This window comes from Panthera uncia, chromosome D4, assembly GCF_023721935.1.
Source record: "Panthera uncia isolate 11264 chromosome D4, Puncia_PCG_1.0, whole genome shotgun sequence".
Lineage (NCBI taxonomy): Eukaryota > Metazoa > Chordata > Mammalia > Carnivora > Felidae > Panthera > Panthera uncia.
This window is the reverse complement of record NC_064807.1, coordinates 58,069,578-58,091,217: the sequence shown is the minus strand read 5'-3', so window position 1 is coordinate 58,091,217 and position 21,640 is coordinate 58,069,578. Positions and strand designations below refer to the sequence as shown.

The 21,640-nt window shown below is 45.0% G+C and overlaps 1 long non-coding RNA gene across 1 annotated transcript in view; it reads right to left on the bottom strand.

Moving 5' to 3' along the window:
- LOC125919969 (uncharacterized) overlaps positions 1 to 21,640 on the bottom strand; it is a 191,232-nt gene that overhangs the window by 87,017 nt on the left and 82,575 nt on the right. The gene's annotated exons all lie outside the window — the stretch shown is intronic.

The following is a 21,640-nucleotide window of genomic DNA, read 5'->3' as shown; positions in this document are numbered from 1 at the left end:
TGCTTCAACTTGACCAATTGTTACCATATTGGATCCCCTTCTCCTGCAGGGGAATAGTGCTGCTACCTGGCCTCTATTACTTCAGGGCCCATGCTCCCCATGGCTGTTTACAAACCCAGCCCTGTGACCATCTTTTGTACTGCCAGCTCTGGCTGGCAGAGGAGAGCCACCACCTAGGGATGCAGGGGCCCTGCTTACCAGCACAAACCTCATGGTTGGTGAATGGCAAGTCCTCAGGGCCTCCCATGGAATGCAATCCTCTAGGGGGTCTTCCGGTCTCACATGAGATATCCATTCCAGCATCCCCACCTCCCTGACCCCTTCTATCCCTCTTCTACTATCTCCCAGGGAGGTATAGGCATGTCCACCCTGCTCAGAGTGGCCATCACTATTGCCAGGCTTTTAAGAGCTGTCCCAAACTCTGGAGTCCTTGCCAGAGTGTGAAATGTTAATGTCCTGAAAAAGTGCCCCTAAGTCAATAAATTCCCTCTTATTCAGTCTCCTGTTCCAGCCTCCTTGTCAAGCATGCTCAAAATCCAATCCCAGGGCTACCCCCATGGCTTCCCCTGGAATGTGCTGGCTAATTTTTCACCTCATCCTTGGGACTCACCATGGTTATGCTGGGATTTAACTCCAGTTATCAACCTGGTGGCCCGCTGAGGAAGAGGGGGCAGCTCCTGAGGACAGGGTTCCTGTTTCTTTAGGGGTCGGGGGTAGAGAGTGAAAGGTTTCCTGAAAGGAAGAAGTGCTAGCTTCTACTACCAGAGGAGTCAGCCACCACTGTAAGCTCTGGCAGTTCAGGTATGTCAACAGTCAGAATTCTCAGGGACAGCACTCAGAAGTCTCCACCCATGTTTCAAAGTCCGAGGTTTTCCTAGCCAGGATCTTTAGCACAACAGATCAAGCTTAACTAAGCATGTAAACATCTATGGCCCTCCACAACTCTAGCAAGTCCTGACTCTGCTTTCATTGCAATGATACCAATTTCTTTGTAATTTACCAAGGAGAACTCTGGCTTTCACACTTAACCTTTTTTTTCTTTTTAAATATTTATTTATTTTTGAGAGAGAGAGAGACAGAGGGTGAGTGGGGCAGGGGCAGAGAGAGACACACACACACAGAATCCAAAGTAGGCTCCAGGCTCTGAGCTGTCAGCACAGAGCCCGATGCAGGGCTCGAACTCACAGACAGTGAGATCATGACCTGAGCCAAAATCGGACGCCTAACTGACTAAGCCACTCAGGCACCCTAATCTCACACTTAACCTTTAACTGTTTGATAACTGCCCTCAGTTTCTTATTATCCCTATGCAGGCCCCCACATCACCTCTTGTGAAATCTTTAGAGGTTGGGTTACCACCATGTGGGACTATTGGTGTCCCACATGCCATTTGGGATGGGTCTTCCTTGACATAGCCAGCCAGTGAGTGAGCCAGGCCCCCATATCCCACCATCGTACTACCTGTTTTCTCATATCATACCTCTGTTAGTTTGAGTCCTCTGAGAAATAGACACCAATAAAGGGTTCAATGTGCAAGGGAATTATTAGGAGAAACCTGAGAAGGGCAAAAGGGGATGGAGTAGAGAATAGGCAATGGTGTAGGTCTGCCATCTGTGGAAGGAGAGAGAGAGGGAGGATTGTCAGGAAGGAAAAGTGTCAGCCTCCAATGCAGTACTAAAATGGTTTTGGCCAGCACCATGGGGAGTTCCCAAGCAAAGGTTTGAGGTGTTGCATGATTGGGAAAAAAGGGGCCAATACCAGTATCCCAGCTGTGTTTGATCTGTGGCTAGAAGAAGCCCTGGGGCAGTGTGGCCTCAGAATGATTGCCATGATGGATTCAAAGGTGGGCAATGGAGACTGACAGCCAACTGTGCCCTCCCGAAAAGTTCTCTTAAAGGAACCTCCATTGCCACCATTACATCTCCATTGGTTTGTCCCACCTTCAATACAATGCTCCCAAAATTAATTTAGTTTACTAACCATAGAGTCAGGCAAAGGCATGAAGTCACACAGGATCCAGTTGGACGTTATTTTAAATTTTAATATAAATGGTATCGCTGTCAGAAAGGAAAAATAGGAGAAAAAATAGGGAATTCAATTAGGTATTAAACAAAGTAATTCACTGGATGCAAGTAGATGCAATAGGGTTGGGGTGGGGTAGGGTGGGTGTTGCAGACTCAAATCAGATAAATCATTTAGGTAATGGTATAACTTGCACCTAGGGGAGCTGGGTTGTAAGTATAACTCAATTTGGACACTATGGACTTGGAATCCTTTGGTGTCACATTAAAAAGTACATGAGAGGTATCACCCAGGATGATTATGGTTCTAAGTCTCCAGGGACAGCCACAACCTCTGGACAACAAGCAATGGCTTCCCTTTTAGGTAATAACCAGAGCATGGCCATGAATGAGTGGCCCGAGACCTCAGCTCAACTGAAATAAGTGTTCCTGGAGAGGAGACTTCCAATTCTCTTGGGACGAGAAAGCAGTCCCCTTTGCGAAGAGGAATCTTTTTAACTTCTGGAAGGTATAAATTAAATACAGAAATAATGAAGTCCATTAAACAAAAGTATGAATACTTTCGTATTTAAATTTAGGAATGATCTGCACATGTTTGGTGTTTGCAGAGTTTGTGATTTCTTAAGAGAATTTGGCATATCTGAGATTACTCTGTAATATGTAACTGAGTAATTGATTTTAGACTTGTGATTTTAAATTAAAAGTTGTAAGAGAATTTGATTAGTTTTGTAAACAGTATTGAATGTTTATGAGAAGTTGAGATTTGCCATATTTATGATTTTGATTTATTAAATTCATAAGAGTAATTTAGGTGCTTGGAAAGGTTTTGCTTGTTAGATCAAGCACACAAAGTGCTCTGAGCCAAAATAGGATGCATCAAATTTATAAACACACTTTAAATTTTTTTTAATGTTTATTTACTTTTGAGACAGAGACAGAGTGTGAGCAGGGGAGGGGCAGAGAGAAAGGGAGACACAGAATCTGAAACAGGCTCCAGGCTCTGAGCTATCAGAACAGAACCCCATGCGGGGCTTGAACCCACAAACTGTGAGATCATGACCTGAGCCGAAGTCAGACACTTAATCAACTGAGCCACCCAAGTGCCCCTAAACACACTTTAAAAAGCTTAAGGGAATCAAATAAAATAAATTATAAATAAGACTATTTAAGGGAATTTGGATTTACAATGAGGATAACAAAATTTGAAATTAAAGATTAGGTTTTAAAATTTGTTATTTTTCTGCATCAAAAAAAAATTATCCTAGTCATCAGGAACTCCCTCTAACACTGTCTAAAAAGGACTCCTTTGTTGTTCTCCACCCCAAACTGGTTCTTGAGTGGTGAACAGCACTCAGATGTCCAGATGAGGGTCCTGGGGGCACTCTGTCCTCCCTTCCTTCCTCTGCACATCTAAATAGCTCCCTGTTACTTAGATCCCCTTCATGGCATGAGATCTGCCCTCCTCCTGTCTACCCCTACCCCCGCAGGACTCACTCCCCCAGGTTACTCATCCACCTCATGGGGGCCTCCTTGCCTCAGGTCTCTGCTCCTCTTTTTTTTCAGTTATTATAAGAATTACAAAGACATTGCTAAGAGCGGTGGGGAGCCCCAGCCTGCCTAGCCCTGGCTGCCTTTACAACTGCTGCCCACCCTGGCAGCCCCAGAAGTCTGTGGAGAGTCTCTGAGCACCTTGCCTCTGGATAGCAGATGGCCCTTCCAGGTCTGAGTCATAGCTTCCTATCTAAAATGGCAATATATTTACATGAGCCCAGTTATTGAAGACTTACTGTTGGTGGTTACTGGCAAGAATGTGTGTGTTAGGAGATGTGCAGCCTCCTCTCTGCTCTTCTGCTTCTGCTGCACCTCTGAGTTGGGGTAGAAGCCCTGGAGAGGTTGAGGGTGACAGCAGCCACCTTCTCTGTGGGTCTTTCCCCTGCTGATCACTTTCCTCTAAGAACCCTATCACTGACCTAACTCTGAACTCTTGGAGGACAGACCCCTATTCCTATCTCCCTTAAGGCAGAGATGCGCATCGACTGGAGGCCAAAGAATCAAGGAGAGGACTCTACCTTTTGTAGCAAAAACATGGGAGCAGGAGCCCAGATCCAGCTCCACTGTGGGCTTCCTGTGTGAACCTGAATAAACCATCTCCCTCTCCAGACCCAGTTTCCCCTGCCCCCCTCTATAAACTGTAGGAGAGCCTTTTACCCAGCAAAGCCACTTTTTGGTGCTTGTCTGAGAAAACACTCTCACATATGCACAAAGAGATCCAAATAATGGCAACCTTGCTAGCAACAGTAAACAATGTCCATCTCAATGTCAATCAACAGAAGCATCCTTGAATAAATCATAGTACCTGAGTAGACTGTGCCTGTCAGGGTACAGTCAAAAAAGAGAATTTGCACCAGTTATTTCCCCCCCACAACATTCTGCTGTGAACATTTTCAAACATACAGGAAACTTGAAAAAAAATGTAAAATGAATACCCATAAACCCACTAAAGTGAACATTTGGCCTTCTTTGCTTTCTCATGCATCTATCCCTCTATCCATCTGTCTATCTATCTTATTTTTTGATGTATTTCAAAATAAGGTGCAGACAGCAATATGCTTCACCCAGACACGTTTCAACATGTATATCATTAACTAAAGTTCCATATTTGTTTACAGACTTTTTTTGAAAGGTAAATTTTCATGTAATCAAATACACAAACCTGAGGTCTACTATTCAACGACTTTTGCCAAATTCGTCCACCTGTGTAATCCAAACCACCATCAAGATATAGAACATTAACATAATGGATAAACTTTGCTCCACAAACTTCCTTTTCCAGTCAGTCTACACTGCCTTCACCTCCCCCTGGAAAACATTGTACTGATTTTTTTCCAGTAGAACATAGTTTTTCTGTTCTAAAACATTATATAAATTGAGTCCTGCTGTGCAGGTCTCTTTCAGTCTGATGTTTTCAAGACCCACCCATATTATGCATTGTGGTTTGTTTCTTCTTTTTGCTGAGTAGCATTCTATTCATGATATGGATATTCCACCGTTTGCTTGTCCATTCTCCTGTTGATGGATATTTGGGATATTTCTAGTTTTTGTCCATTTGTGAATAAAGCTGCTATGAATTTTTTTAAACAAGTCTTTTTGAAGTCATGTTTTCATTTGTCTTGGGTAAATACCTAAGACTGGGCTTGCTAGTTTATAGGGTAGGTTAATGGTCAGATTTATAAGAAAGACCCAGCAGTGCTCATTCCCAGACCCTACCATGATCAGGTCTGTGTCCCCTCCCATCCTTTGTCCCAGTGCAGATGCCAGCCTGCTGATGTCATCACCCTCCCTTCATGGTGAATTTTCTCTTGGGAGACCTCCTCCCCATTCATCCCTACCATGTGGCCTTGGTCTGGACCCCTCCAAGTATGCTTCAGTGATTGTAAGTAACATTCAAGGGGAAGGGCTAGTCTCTATCCCTTTTGTTCCAGGAGCCCCTGCCTCCTTATAAATGTCCCTATCACTCTTCCAGGGACCTCCAGGCTCCTCATGCAAACCGACAGGACCAAAATCAAGCACTAACATTGGTCTCTAAGCTGTAGGCCCTGAATGAACCCAAATGTTCCACCAGCAGGGCTGACCACCCATGGCCACCAGACTGCATTCTTCTCAGACCCACTCAGCTTAGCAGGGGCAGGGGTAAAAAACTGAACTCCCTGGGGCCTGGCCCAGAACCAACCCCCTGGCCCATCCAGGCTTTACACCCCCGTCTCCCCATGATGACTGTGAGGCATCACCAAGAGATCACCAGCGCTCTCCGGCTTGATGAGGGTCAGCCTTCACCTGAGCATATTATCGCATAGGAGTTTAGAGTGCAGACATCAAATATGGACACCCAGACTCCAGTCCTGACTCTGTCCTCTAGGCATTTCTTATTGCATCTATAATTATTCTACTATTGAGAAATTTCAAGCATATTGTAAAACAGAGAGAGGAGTCTCTGCTGAGCTCTTTCTCTTCCAGACAACCTGAGCTTGGTGCCCTGGATGAGATACTTAACATCTGAGCATTAGGTTTCTTATCTGCAAAGAGCTGCAGGCAAGCTACTGGGAGTGGGGGAGCCCAGGTGAAAAGAAGCCCTTCCTGTCACCTAGGGGCACCCCCTCACCCTTGAATTTGTACTAAATTCAGTCATCATCTATAATCCTCCCTTTGGCTTTGGGAGGAGGGTGGCTACTTAGGAATTATTAACCTTTACAGAGGAGGAAATTGAGACTGAAAGCAGGGGATCTATCTGTCACATCCCTAGGCAGGGACTCTTTATGTGCTTGTCCAGCTGTTGAACATAGTAATTCATGGTGAACTCTCACCTGTGGAGGGGGGTGAGGCCTGATGCTAAAAGCCTGGGTTCAGGAGCCAGACTGCCCGGGTTCCCATTCTGATTCCATACCTAATATTAGGCAAGTTACCTAACCTCTTTGTGCTTTGGTTTCTTCATCTATAAATGAATATTCTGAGAGGTCTTATATTGTTAATAATGAAGCATTAGTACTATAAGGCACTGTGAGAATTAAAGGTACATGGGTAAACACAGGTAAAACACAATACCTGCTGACATATGTTCCATAAACATTGGCTATCATGAGGTCTCCCTCTTAGTCTAGGGCACAGGGCCTGTGTCCCTGTGTCCAGCTTCTGTCTGTACTTCCCCCTTTCCCCTCCCCACCCCTCACACACAGCTGGTCCAAGGATGCAAGGTGCCCAGGGACTGTTTGCTGAATGACTGAATGCATTCAGATCACTGGAAGCCTTGCCTTCTATGGATGCAAAACTTGAGAAGAGGGGAGGCTGGCTGGTCTAGGTGAAGCATTCTGGAGTTACCCTGCCTGCGGCCACATAAACATGTATTTCCCAAACCCCTTCCCGGTTGCCCTGACCCTGGCAGGGTGAGCTGCAGGCATCTGTGGAGCTGTTCCTCCATAGCTCACGGCGCCTCTCTTGCTGCCAGCCACAGGAATCCCTCTCTTTGTTAAGACTCTGTTTCCCAAGTCAGACCTTCTCGGCCAGGACACTTTTCAGGTAATGATGTCCATGGAGACAGTGGAGGCTGTAATGCACAGCCTCGCCCCAGGAGTTGTTCCGGGGAGAGCAGTTTGCCAGGGGCACTGCATCATGGAGTAGAGCAAGGTTGGCAAGCACATCCCAAATCCTGAGTCAGGGCTGGAGGAGCCTTGCAAATGTCTCCCTCATCGACCTCCTTATCTGGAGAGGGGGACACTGGCCCAGAGGCCCCGGTCATGGGGAGTAAGGACTCAGCCAGTCCCAGAATCTGTTGACACCCCCCCCCAACACACACACAGTGGGTCTCACACTTGAGGGGGCATTACAGTTACCTGGAGGGCTTGTTTAATCAGCAATTGACAGACCCCACTCCAAGTCTGGAGTAAGGCCTGAGCATTTACATTTGAATAAGTTCCCAGACATACTAATGATGCTCCTTAGGGACCACACTTTGAAAACCATTGTTTTAGGAAACAGCCTTGTGCTTAGGAAGGGGGAGTGGAGCCTAAGAATATGGTGTTGAGGAGACAGAGAGCAACTGCCTTCTGGAAGGAAACAGAACAGAATGTAAACAACTTGAAGGTTCTATGATGGCAAGCCTCAGGGGAGGGCAGCATGGGGGAGGGGAAGGAAGACAGGGTCCTGGGCAGGTTCAGAGTGGAGCAAGGCAAGACTAGGGAGCAAAACTTAAAGAGACACTCTCTCTCAGGTTCGTGCAGGTGCAAGATTGGCAGTTTGAGAGGGAGTCTCTTTAAATGCACCCAGGGGGGCGCCTGGGTGGCTCAGTCGGTTGAGTGGCCGACTTCAGCTCAGGTCATGATCTCGCGGTCCGTGAGTTCGAGCCCTGCGTCGGGCTCTGTGCTGACCGCTCAGAGCCTGGAGCTTGTTTCGGATTCTGTGTCTCCCTCTTTCTCTGACCCTCCCCCATTCATGCTCTGTTTCTCTCTGTCTCAAAAATAAATAAACACTAAAAAAAATTTAAAAAAAATTAAAAAAAATAAATAAATGCACCCTAGGGCCTGGCTCACTTCTCCCCAGTCCCAGCCATGCTCCTGTGGTCCTAACAACAGCCCAACAGTGCCATTGCTAGCTAGCCTTCTCAGAAGCAGGGCATTTAAAACCCTAGGCCAGGAAGCTGTGTGTGTGTGTGTGTGTGTGTGTGTGTGTGTGTGTGTGTGTGTTTTAGAGAGAGAAATAAGACAGAAAGGTGGCAGAGAAAGGGCTCTGCAGGAGTATACAGCGCTGCACAGACCCCTTGCTAATTAAAGGATGCCTTCTGGACCAGCAGCATTACCTTTAAAATTTTCTGAAGTTCAGTCCACAGTCTAGAAACTGCATTTTAACAAGATCCCCAAATGACACAGCATAGGAACACTGGGCTCAGTTGGGTTTTTTTTTTTTTTAAATACTGATGGTGGGTCCTGCTACCAGAGACTTGGATATAATTCTCCTGGGTTCTGTATGGGCAATGGATTCTTGAAACCGACCCAGGTGGTTCTAATAGGCTGCAAAGTCTGAGGGCTGCTGGTGGAGACAGCTTCAGAGGTCTTTAGGACGTGTGTTGAAGGCAACATACGTAGTAGAACTCACATGGCATTTTAGTATCTGGGGCATGAATTCTAATCCTGCCTCCACCACTAACTAGCTATAGGGCCTTGGTCCAGTCACTTGTTCTTTCAATTCCCTCAAAGTAAATGGGAATATGAACAACCTCTTGAGACCAAAATACTTGTGATTATTAGAGTTCAAAGGATCTTGGTTAATATTTAGGTCACGTAACATCAATTTTACCATTGAGAATGCTTAAGACCTCTTCGGGCCTCAGTTTCTCTGCTTATTACATTGGAGATTGGTAGGGGCGCCTGGATGGCTCAGTTGGTTAAGCATCCCACTTCAGCTTAGGTCATGATCTCACAGTTCATGAGAGCGAGCCCTGCATCAGGTTCTGTGTTGACAGCTCAGAACCTGGAGCCTGCTTCTGATTCTGTGTCTCCCTCTATCTCTGCCTCTCCCCCGCTCATGCTTTCTCTCTTTCTCAATCTCTCTCTCTCTCTCTGTCCCTCCCTCTCAAAAATAAATAAATATTTAAAAAATTTCATGGGAGATTGGTCACATTCTCCAATTCACATTGGAGATTGTATTGTCTAATACACATACATGTTTTTACCTTTGCACAATAGTTCCTTTGGGCAGCAATACCTGCTCTTCCTTTCTCAGTTCAGGACTTCCAGCTCCTCCTCCAAGCATGGCTCATGGTGGTCTCTCCCCCTGCACCCTCCACTCTCACCTACTCAAAGTTTAAGCTTCAACTCAGAGTTTACTTCCTATAGGGAGCCTTCCCCGACCACCCCCTCCCAAGCCCAGGTTAAGAGCCCGACAGTACCTGACTGTCCCCACTGCCTCCTGCCCTTCATCATGGGATATTCTAATTGTCTAAATAATTGTCTGATTCCCAACTAGACTGTGATGGTCCTATAGGCACCCTCCACATCCACCTTGTATCCCCAGTAGGTGTCCACCAAATACGTGCAGAATATTGAATGAGTGACAGCAGGAGATTGTGCTCAACAGACCTATAGCTAATTCTTGCTCCAAACTTGTGGCCTTTACCAATTTAATTCAACTCAAAGTTTAGAAGGGAACTGAAGCATGAGGAAGAACCTCATTAATTTAGGTCTCTTCCCTCCTGACATTATCCTCAATTATCTAACTGCTGGAGGAACATAGTTTTCTGGATGGCTAGAGACCAACTGAGTTACAGGCCCAGGCAGAGCTCAACCACAGCCTCTCACAGGTGCCCCACAGTTTACAAAGCTTTCCCATCTGCCGTCTCCTCACTGAGAGGAGGTGGGGCAGGAATTATGGCCATCACATTTGAACCTGAACTGACTAAGGGCAGGCATCCCATGTATTTTATTTACTGAGGTTTCCTCAGCACATGGTAGTTGCTCAATAAGTATTTGTTCCATGAAGGAATCTCTTGTCTCACAGAGAAAGGAAAGGGAGACTCAGGAAGGCCACATAGTTTCTCTCATGTTTACAAAGCTGGGGCTTCAGAACTGAGGGATCCCCTCAGCATGCAATGTCTGACCTTGTGCAGAATTTATGCCCCAAAATATGCCAACCACTTTTATGCTCCTCTGCTTACTTACTACATCTTGTCAAGGGCTGGGGTGATGGTGTCCAGCATTCAAGGCTTGCATAAGTCCTGGGGGCACATTTCCGGCCACCCAGCATCTTCTCTGTCTTTGGCTCCTGTGGGTTTGCTGGTTTACAGGCCTGAGTGTGTCTGGTGCCAGTTTACTCTCCTTTACCTCTGAACAGAGTCCTCACTGCCCATCCCACTATAGTCACAAGGCAAAAGGATCTCCCCTCACTCTATCCCTCAGCTCAGGACCTGACAGAGTTACTTAGGACTCAAAGAAAAGAGCAAAAAGAGGCTAAACCAGACATTTCACACCTGCTTCTAAGTTGGGCAGGGAAGATGATGGCTGCAATGTGGCAATGGCTGGGGGGGAAGCTCAGTCAGAGTGAGAACCATGCCTCTCTTATCCCCCAGCAGCAAATGAACCACAACATCTGCACAGAGAAGTCAATGATGATCTCCTGACTGCAATTTCTAGTTTCTTTCAACACATTGTAACAGGGCAGTGAAAGTCCTATAAATACAGAAGGATTAGATTTCAGTCTTAGCTCCACCACTGACTCAGAATGTGACCTTAACTGAATCAGTCCACACCACCCAGAACATTTAGAAAGAACTGCCTTAAAGGAATGGACATGAGTGACAGCAGAACTATCATTCATTTAGTACTTCACAGTTTCCAAAGACCTTCCACACACATCATCTTGCTTAGTCTTCAGAGCAGGTCTGTGTGCCTATTTTATAGATGGATAAGTAGACAAATGGGTTTAAGACTTGTCCACGGTTGGTCAAACTGGCATTATGAGGCAGGGCAGAGACATGAATCCTTATTTTCCGACTAAAGCCCTCATTTTTTCTCTTCCTTTCCTGTCAGTTGATTCCAACAAGCATTTTTCCGACCCTATAATACACACAGGGCTCAATGGACAGGCCAACAAATGAATATGCCATGCTGTCTACCCTCTAGAAGCCCAGAATCCAGTGGCAGAGTCAGACACATACTTTATAAACAACCCCTTTAGAAGAAGAGGTGGGAGGGCTTTGTGAAGGAGTTAGCATTATCTCACCCTAGAAGGATGAGTAGGAGCTTAGTAGGAAAGGGAAATGGGAGAAGAGGCAGACATATGTCACCACCAAACACCCAGAAAGTGCAGAGGGGACAGAGGTTCCCAAGTGCCCTGACAGAGATGAAGAGAAAATGAGGCTGGAGAGTTGTGACCCAGGGCAGAAAGGGCCAGGCCAGCAGACTGAGAGCCAATGCCTCTTCCCATATGTGGCTGGGAAACTTTGTCTTTAAACACCATCGACTAGCTCAGACCTACTTTAAAAACAAATTCAGAAAATAATTATCTTCATATATATTTTTTTTCTTTGTAAAAAATGGAGACAAGCAAAGGAAAGAAAATTAACCATTTAAATTTAATCACCTTTAATCACATTACCCAGAAGTAACTAAGGTTTCTATGAATATATATGTTTTTCTAAAATGTCTTTATATAATTATTCCTTTGTACCTTTTTCCCTACTCATTCTTTTGTTTATAATTTCCATGTCATTCAATATTCTTCCTCAACTGTGGCTCTAATTTTTGGAGGGACCATGGACCCCCTCAGAGATCCAATGGAAACACAGACCCTGTCCCCAGAAAATGCACATTCCCAAATACACACCAGTCATACTACCAGGCAGGACAGGCCTAAGGTTGCCAGTTCTTTGGATGTTTCTAGCAAGTTGGAAACCCATTTCTCATGTGAAAGTTGCTGGTTTACAAAGTTGGTCACATATACGAAATATTAAAAATAAAAACAAAACAAAAATACAAACAAGCTCATCAGAGGCCTCGGTCTGTTCTGAGGCAGCTTGTTTATAACCTCTGGGCAAGGCCAAGGTCACAGATACTTAGGGCTTATGGTCAGACCCAATTCGTGTTTCCAGCCTTGGCTTGCCTTCTTACACAGCCAAATCCCTCTCTTCAATTCCCACTTCCACACCTCACCTTGTGCCACTTTGTACATGAAAACACCTGCCCCAAGCCCCACCCCTGCCACGGGCATTGTCCACATGCCACTGGAGTCTACATAGGGCTTTAAGGGTCTGCACCTCAACACCTGCCATACCCCCTCTGCTCCTAGCTACTCGTGGTGCCATCTCCAGTCCTCTGCTGTGCTGGGAACTACTAGGGATGGCATTGTTTGAGTCCTCTCTGTGCCCCACAATGCAGGGCCCCCAAAAAGACAGGCCAGAGCACATGCTCAAGAAACACTAGCATGGGTGAGGGCTCAGGCAGCATTCATCCCGGTGCAAGTAAATTCCTCCTTTGGAGCAGAAGGATGGATAATTACAGCCTGGCTTTAGCAATCTGCTATGCATTCATCCCTCAGGGTGTGTGAATTGCTGTGAAATTCTTATCAAGGGGAAAGTGGAAAGTGACTCTTAAAGGGAAAGTTAAAGGAAGGACCAGTAAGGAAGAAAAGCCCTCATAACTCTGGAGCCAGACCTTTGTTAACCTTTGAGTCATAGAAAAAAGGAGACAGAGCCAGGCTGGTCCAGGATTGCCCTGATGTGACGTGGGGTAGGTGCCTTTTCCCTCTCTGAACAGTAAGGGGCAGAACCAGATCACTTCCTAGGGCCCTTCCTTCTGCATTAGCTCAGATAATAAGATCTGCGTGGCAGTCAAGGGGATTTATAGTGTTAATGAAATCTGCAGGTTTCAGGGACTGACTTTTCTGGTGGTCTCTCTCTGATGGGGCTCCAGCAGGGAAAGGGTAAGGCCAGGAGCTATTGCCCAGAGCCCACTAACACAGCTGCCCCCACTTTCCCTGGAGGTGATCTCTTGGTGAAGTTCTCTAAGCCTCAAATTGCATCTGGGACAATAGAAATTAGGCACTGTGCAGACCCTGAGACTCTTCTTGGGGCCATGAGAAGCAGGGCTGAGATAGTACCTGCAGGACCTTTAACTTTCCACCAAAACTCCTTGAGCCTCAGTTTCTTCATGAGCAAGATGTGAATAATAAATCTAATTCTGGGTAGCTGAAATGATGACATTTAAAAATCCAGCACAAACCCTGACACATGGCAGGTCCCTCATAACTGAGGTCTTTGTCTCATGAGCCTCACTTTGATATAAATAGGTCAACCTTTGTACACAGGCCCAGGCAGTTCTGCAGACTCCAGGAACCTGGTTTGATCTTCAACAGAAAGACCTCAGCCCCACTCTGATACAGCCTTAGGGGAAATCATCCTAGCAGGACAAGTGGGCATAGGATGGTGAATGCAGGAGGGAGAATTTAAGAGAAGTTGGGTCAGGTGCTGGAGAACCTGAAATCCCTCACTGAATGTGAGATTGTGAGTCCCAGTGGGCTCTCTTCCAAGGAACTGTCTCAATTATCTGGAACCGTCCCTAAGTGGGCAGGTCCTAGGTTACAGGGGTCAAAGATGAATGGGCAGAGCCCCAGACTGAGCAGGGTCAAGCTGGCACTTCCCAATGGCAAGGACTAGTGACCCCATGAGGAGGGGCACTGGGTAGAGTGAAACTACAAATGGAGAAACTGAGGGCCACAGCCAGTGGGAGGAAAGCACTCAGGGGCAGGGCCAGAACCAGAGCTTCCTGAGTCCTACCACTGCCTTCCAGGGGAGGAAACCAAGAGGAAGGATGGAATAACAGCTCCAGGCACACAGACCCAAGAGCTGAGAAGGAATAAACGATTGCAAGTATGGGGTCAAACATCACCTCAGCAGGCACTCTGCTCACCTGTGGCAGGTGCTCCTTGCCTTCCAAACAAGCCCTTAGTGTAGCAGCACTGGCTTCAGTCTTAAAAATTAATTACTAAATTCCCGCCTACTTTCTGGGTTTGTATGTTCAACATGCTTGTTTCCTTTTAGCCTCTCCTCGTTCTCCCCCTGCACTGCTTGCTCAGCAGCTGCACCCTCAGGTTGTAACGTGGTGCCTGGGTCGTAGTAAAGTTTCAATAAATGCTTGTTAACAAGAGGATAGGTCCCTTTGTTTATGAGTATGTTTTGTGGCCAGGCCCTGTGTTGGGGGTACAGAGACACATCTGAGGGGCTCCCTCACCCTGGATCACTACCTCCATTGCCCAGCACCCTCAGCCTCCATGCCTGGCTCCCTTGAGGGCAGACCCCCTGTATTACTCCACTCCCCATGGCACAGGGTCCAGCTCAGAGCAGGATCTCAGAGACCATGGGATTAGGTGAGCAGAGAAGATGTTTTGACCCCGATGAAAAGTCAAAAGCAGACAGCCAATAGCTAGAAGTGCTACAACCTCTTGGTGTCTGTCTCCATTTCTCTGTGTCTCCCTCTCTGGGTCTATCACTCTCCTTCCTCCACTTCTTCTCTTCTCCCCTCTCCCCCAATGTCTGCCTCTAGGTCACAAACATGCTCACGTTTTCCCCCCTATTGGTTAGCTAAAATAAAGATAAGCCCTCAGTCATTCATCTAATGTATGACTAAGATGATTTGTAACAATAATCAGCATGAAATACATTTGACAAGGGCTAAAACCCCACATAGTGGAAATTCTCATTGACTAAAAATTGACTGAAAAATCAAATCTTCTTGACATTGATTTGCTATATATGGCCCAGGAAACTCATGCTTGGTCTAAATAGTGGCCAATATAAGAAAAACCACAATGGCAGATGTTATCATGAGTCAAGTTTAAAAAAAAAAACACAAAACCTGATTGATACACAAGTCTTGGTGAACAACAGCCTTGATTGAAATAATGTCAGTAAGAGTGAGAAGAGATCAACTATATTGAAGAGAAAAATCACCAAAGGAATCAATGAACTTTAATGGTGCTTGTCTTGAAAAATACTCTTTTCTATAAAAATGAATCAGTGTTGATATAATTCTTATGAAAATATTGGTAACAGCAGAGTCACATGTACAGGCCTGGGGTGCAGTGGGGATATGGGTGAGTGGGCTTGGTTCACCTGTCTGCTTTCTCTTACCACTCACTCTGCACCCCCCGTTGCCTGCCCTGAGCTGACCCTCTTCTTCCTGATTTGTAATCAACATGGTCTTACCAGTGGTTTTTGTACTGCCAAAGGAGTTGAGTTTTTACACTAATCGCTGCCTCCTTAATCAATTAATGAGACTTAAAAGGCCATTTATCATTGGAAATTGCAACTGGAATCACCGGAACACTACATTGGTCCACAGATGCTAAGGAATTGCACCGTATATTGATAATTGTACTCTGGTTTTAATGAGATTCTTATTAACATATACATTATTAATTAGACCATTAATGCAGATGTCATTTTGAGTCACACCAGGATTCCCGATGGCTCACATGGTTATTAAACCTCACTAATTTGCAGGAGGAATTAATATTATATTAAAGGTTCTCTCCACTGTGTATTTTAAATTAAACGCTTGCTTTTGAATCTTACCCACAGCATCCACCTCCTACTTGTTAAAGAGAGGAATAAGAGGGAAGCATTTAATTCTAAGACCTGAGAGCTTCCTATTTTGCAAATAACTTTGGTGTCTCTAAGTATATAGGGAAGGAAAGGCAGAGAGAATGAGGAGGAGAGAGGAAGGCCCTCCCTCACCTTGGGAGGAGCGTACTGTTCTCTAATTTCCATTATTTAATTTGTAAATAATTCAGGAAATACACAAAGCAAAAAGGAGAATATTCTCAGCACCCATTCTCTCTGCACTCGGTAATTACCACTCTGAACATTCTCATATGCTATTTTAGTCTATTTTCTCTATGCTTAAATAGACATCTTCTACACAAAGCGAATAATGCTCTGTATATTGTTTTAAAACCTTCCTTTTCAACCTAATATTTTGTGAACACTCTTCTGTATCAATAAATGTTCTTCCACAGCATCATCGTCACATTATACATATCAATCTACTTCATTCTTTTGTTTTAAGTTTATTTAGTTAGAGAGAGAGAGAGAGAGAGAGAGAGAATCCCAAGCAGGCTCCACACTGTCAGAGTGGAGCCTGATGTGGGGCTTGAACTCAGAAGTGTGAGATCATGACTTGGGCCAAAATCTAACATCAGGCACTTAACCAACTGAGCCACCCAGGCTCCCCAGCTACTTCATTCTTTTAAACACCATGGGATGGTCAGCTTGATGCATCAGCGTGATTAGGCTATGACCCCCAGTTATTCAGGCAAACTTCCATCTAAATATTGCCGTGAAGGTATTCTGTAGATACAATTAAAGTCCATAATCAGTTGACTGTAAGGGAGATCATCCTAGATAATCTACGTGGGCCTGATTCAGCCAATTGGAAACCTGAAGGGCAGAGTTGAAGCTTCCCTGGAGAAGAAACTCCCTGTGGACATGCCCGAGTTCTAGCCTGCCTTTCCGGACAGGCTGCCCTATGAATTTCACTTACCTAACCAGCCCCCATAGTTATGTAAACCAATTCCTTGCAATTAATCTCCTAATACGTGTATCTCTTACTGGTGCTATTTCTCTGGCAGAACCCTGATACAGGCTACATAGGATTTTTTTATATGGCTACACCATAATTTATGTAACCAACTGCCTACTCTTGGACACTGTGCTGGATTGTCTTGCTGTCAACTTGGCACTATCCCTCCTGTTTCAAGCTGGAGCTATACTTCCCAGTATACAGTTTCTGGAATGGTTCCAGAATAGTGGAGACTGCTGATGAGTGGGACCCATGCAAATTTTGAAAAGAAGAAGCTAAAGGGAAGCCATTGTTCCTGGGAAGGCATGGCTGTCAGCCATGGTGATGGTGTCACCAGGCAGTTTGGACACATGTAGTGGCTTTGCAGATCTTCCCATGGGCTCCTACTCCACGGCCTCACTTTGCTAGCCAGATGCATGCAGCTTCTCGGACTTTCCCACAATCTCATCTTTCCCACCTGTGCCACCTGCACCACCTGTACCACCTGTGCTTCAGGTGGAATGGTTAGCAACTGCTTCTTGAACCCTTCAACTTCTCCCTCTAGAACCTGGCTCCCACTGCTACCCCCAGATATGCATAAGCCCTAACTCCTATATTAAACCCTTCATTCCTGTAATACTTGTAAACACTCTGTGTTCCTGACTAAAGCCACTAGTAGTTCATGGGAACATATCCTTAAATGGGAATGTGAAATTCTTTCACTAATATTAGAATTAAGAATGTTAAGGACTGGGGCACCTGGGTGGCTCAGTCGGTTGAGCGTCCGACTTCGGCTCAGGTCATGATCTCGAGGTTTGTGAGTTTGGGCCCCGCGACGGGCTCTGTGCTGACAGCTCGGAGCCTGCAGCCTCCCTCTCTCTCTGCCCCTCCCTTGCTCATACTCTGCCTCTCTCTGTCTCTCAAAAATAAATAAATGTTAAAAAAATTTTAAAAAGAATGTTAATTATACCACTGCTGAATCATGATAGTCCATGGCAAAACATCTAAATTATGTTAAATTATTATTACTTGTAGTAATCTGAAGTTAGGTATCTGTAAAAAGAAAGGTCATCAAATAGCTGCAATAGAACATCATATTGGAAGTAAAGATCATAAGGACAGTGGGAGTTAGGAAGTAAAGATCATAAGGACTACTTCTAATTGTGCTAAAGAATCTGAAAAAAGAAAGAAAGAAAATGGTGAGGCCAGGCTTTAAGCTCCCAATTCATGGTCTGAGTAAGAAAAGGTAAAGCTTTGGTGACTGCCCTGGAAATTCTCCAAGCTCACAGAATTTGCTGATCTGACCATGTTCCCATCAGTCTGAAATAGTGGACCTGACAAACAGTGGAGTGGCCTTTTGAATACTAATTTTTGGCACCAGCTGGATAACAAACCTTTGCAGGACTGGGGTAATGTCCTACAGAATGGGGTATTGGGATATATTCTCTAACTCAGTAACCAATGTGTGGTACTGTTTCTCCCACGGCTAGGATTCCAGGGTCCAAGAATCAAAGGGAGGAAATAGAAGTGGCTCATATCACTATTACCCCTAATGCTGTACTAGCAACATTTTTGTTTCCGTCCCTGTGGCTTCAGGCTCTCTGACATAGAAGTCTTTGTTCCTGAGGGAAAACTACTTCCATCAATGGACACACAGTGCTCCATTCAGTACTCACCGGAGTGATTACTATACAGTGGGGGCTGCTATAGATTAAGTGTTTGTGTCCCCCCCTTCTCTGAATTCATATGTTGAAAGTAATCATCCAAAGTGATGGTATTAGGAGATGGGACTGTTGGGAGGTGATTAGGTCCTAAGGGCAGAGCCCTCATGAATGGGATTAGTGCCCTTATAAAAGAGACTCCACAGAGTTCCCTGGGCTTTTCCACTATCAATGTGTAAGCAAGCTCTCACCAGACACCAATCTGCTGGTGGTGTGATCTTGAACTTCCCAGCCTTTAGAATTGTGAGATGTACATGTTGTTTATAAGCCACCCACCCAGTTTCTGAAATTTTGTTACAACAGCCTCAACAGACTAAGACAGGGGCAAAAAGGAGTCTTTCTAGGACCCAGGAGACTTTCTGGATGTTTCCTAATGCTCCCATGTCCCATGGTAAAAGTTCATGAAAAATATCAGCACAATCTAATGACATAGACTCTTCAAGAATGAAGTTGTGAGTTATTCCACCAGACAGGGAAACATAACTAGCCAAGTGCATGCTAAAAGCAAAGAAGATTAAGGAATGGGTAGTAGAAGAAAGAAGTCAAAATTCCAGCTACAACCACACCACCAGTTGCCAAAATGAGAGCCATCTGTTTTCTTGTTTCCTTGCTTTTTCAACATGTGTTAACTTTTCTGTTCCCCCAACTCCCATTCTTTTGCTGGTTAATATGAAGTACGTATATTAATAGTGGTTAATCCTACATATCTGTATTTAAGATACAGGGTGCAAAAAGGGAAAGTGACCCAGCCAGATGAGTTAATATCCAGAGACAGATAAAGTGACCTATGAGATGTCACGTTTCCTCTTTTGGGGGGGGCAGGGGGGAGTGGGGAGTTAACACGTTTTTAGATGTACTAAGAAGAGTTGCATCATTTTAGGTGAGAGTGTGTCATTATTATTATTTTCATTTAGAATTCAGTCTTCGTGGAAGGGGTTTGCATGAGTGCCAAGTTAACAAAGGGGTGGACTCTTCTGGGATCTTGGCACCACTGCTCCTGTATAAGGCTGAGAACTGCATTTCCCAGAATCCCCTTCCCTATTTGGTTTGTAGGATTAGAGTTTGTCAGAGGAGAAGTCACATAAGATCTGGAAGGCAGAAGTGAAGCAGAAGCCGTTTTTCTCAGGACATCATGGAAGTGGCTATGGTGGCAGTTAGATGTGGTAGCTTCACAGAGGGTCCCCACGAATGCTGACATCATGGCTGCCCTTTGATGTCGACACACTGGGCACCACAGACCTCCCCTTTACCATCTTCAGGGTGAAGTTGTCAGTCACTAAATCTCCTGACTCCCCTCCCAGACCTCCACTCACCAGCTCTCAGACACTGGCATGGCTGCCTTGTCACGCAGGCTCCTGAGTTGTGATTTTCACTGAATCCTCCCTACTGGGGAAGTATTATACCATCTGATTTTTTTTTTTAAAGAAAAGTATTGGAAACGTGCAGAGATTATGGAAAGAAATATTGGAGAGAAGTAATTAGTTGTGCAAATGGATCCTTCACCCTCTAAAGTAGTGGTTTTCAAATGGGGGCTATTTTGCCCCCTAGGAACATCTGGCAATGTTTGGAGACATTTTTGGTCGTTATATAGGGTGGGGGTTGGGGTAAGCCAGTTGCTACTGGCATTTAGTGGGCAGAGGCAAGTAAAGCTGCTAAACTTTTTGCAATGCACAGGACAGCTCTCCTAACCACCCCCCAACAAAGGATTATTTGGCCTCAAATTTCAATCATATCTAGGTTGAGAAGCCCTGCTTTTCCATGCTTTGGTGTTAGTCTAGATTATGCAATTCCAAATGTTCTCTAGTGGGAACACCTTCAAGGTGGTCAAGGAGGAAGGAAGGAATTTGTTCCCAAAACTAAGCATGCAGCCTTTCCTGCTCTAAAGGGGTCTCCTTCATTGTTGCTTTTTAAATTTTTTAATGTTTATTTATTTATTTTTGAGAGAGAGGGAGAGCACACACAGGGGAAGGGCAGAGTGAGAAAGGGAGACACAGAATCCGAAGCAGGCTCCAGGCTCTGAGCTGTCAGTCCAGAGCCTGACACGGGGCTCGAACCCCCAATCCAAGAGATCGTGACCGGAGAAAAGTCGGAAGCCTCACTGACTGAGCCACCCAGGCGCCCCTAAAGAGGTCCCCTTCTTATTGTAAGGACCTTTAAAATGGCACATTCTCCTAGGTAAGGTTTGAAAACAATATTCAGGTTACATAAAGTCAGTTTAGCTACAACTTTTCCAAGCCTCACCCAACTAGGTAAAGCAATGCCCGACTCTGTCCTGCAAGGACACACCGCACTATTGTTCCGAGGCCCAAGTGCTAGTCCACAGGGCATCTTAATACAAATTAGAACAAACCTCCCCCTACCAAATAAAGTTTTAAAGTTCTTAATAATAATAATTACAACGAAGTCATTTTGTATAAAATAAATCAACTGTAGAATATAAAAGAACACTTGAAATGAGCTGTACAAGTAAGATGTGTGTACCATACGTTCATGAAACCAAAATAAAATGTTTGAAATAAAGTAGAAATTTTGAGCTTTTACTCAACTAGAATTAGCACTGGAATATAATTATTTGTTTTTAAATCATTGTATGTTGTATCGGATACCTCTTGTGTCCCCCTCATATTCTCTTGGCCACCGTTTTACTCCAGCTGTTTCTAAAGCAACCAGCTGTGGCGCAAGGGTAACCTGAGAACATCTCACCTCAGCTGCCTCCCGTATCTCCTGCTCTCTGCCCTGGGGCTTTTCTACTGTGGTCCCATAGCACATTCTGACAAATGTGCAAACTTGGAAGTACAAGGGGGTTAATTCCTCAGAGAACAGCAACCCCTGAGCCATGGGGGATGGGCTCCAGTGGAGAAATGCTCCATTCTTCTGCCCCATAGGGTGCATTCCACATGGCTCCTCAGTGTCCCAGCCAGATGGAGCCCAGGTGCTCACAGCACAGCCAGCTGCACAACAGGGACATGGATTGACTTTCCTCTCTGTTGCATTTTTCCCAGTTCCTTGGCGCTAGTTTCCCAAAATGAACCACCTTCACGAAAACCCTTGTCTCAGCCTTTACCTTTTAGGGGAACCTAGACTAAGACATGCCTCTTGCTTTCATGGAAACAAAATGTTGATGATCATTTTAACGCTTACTTGCTCCGATATCTTGTTTTCTCTAGAAAAGATCGCTAGATTTGACAGGTTATAAATCTTAAGCAATTTTAAATACATTTTAATTTCAAGAAGCTATGTTCTCCATTGGCAACCAATGTTGTCAAAGTTAAATATATTCTGAGAGCTACAGAAATATTCA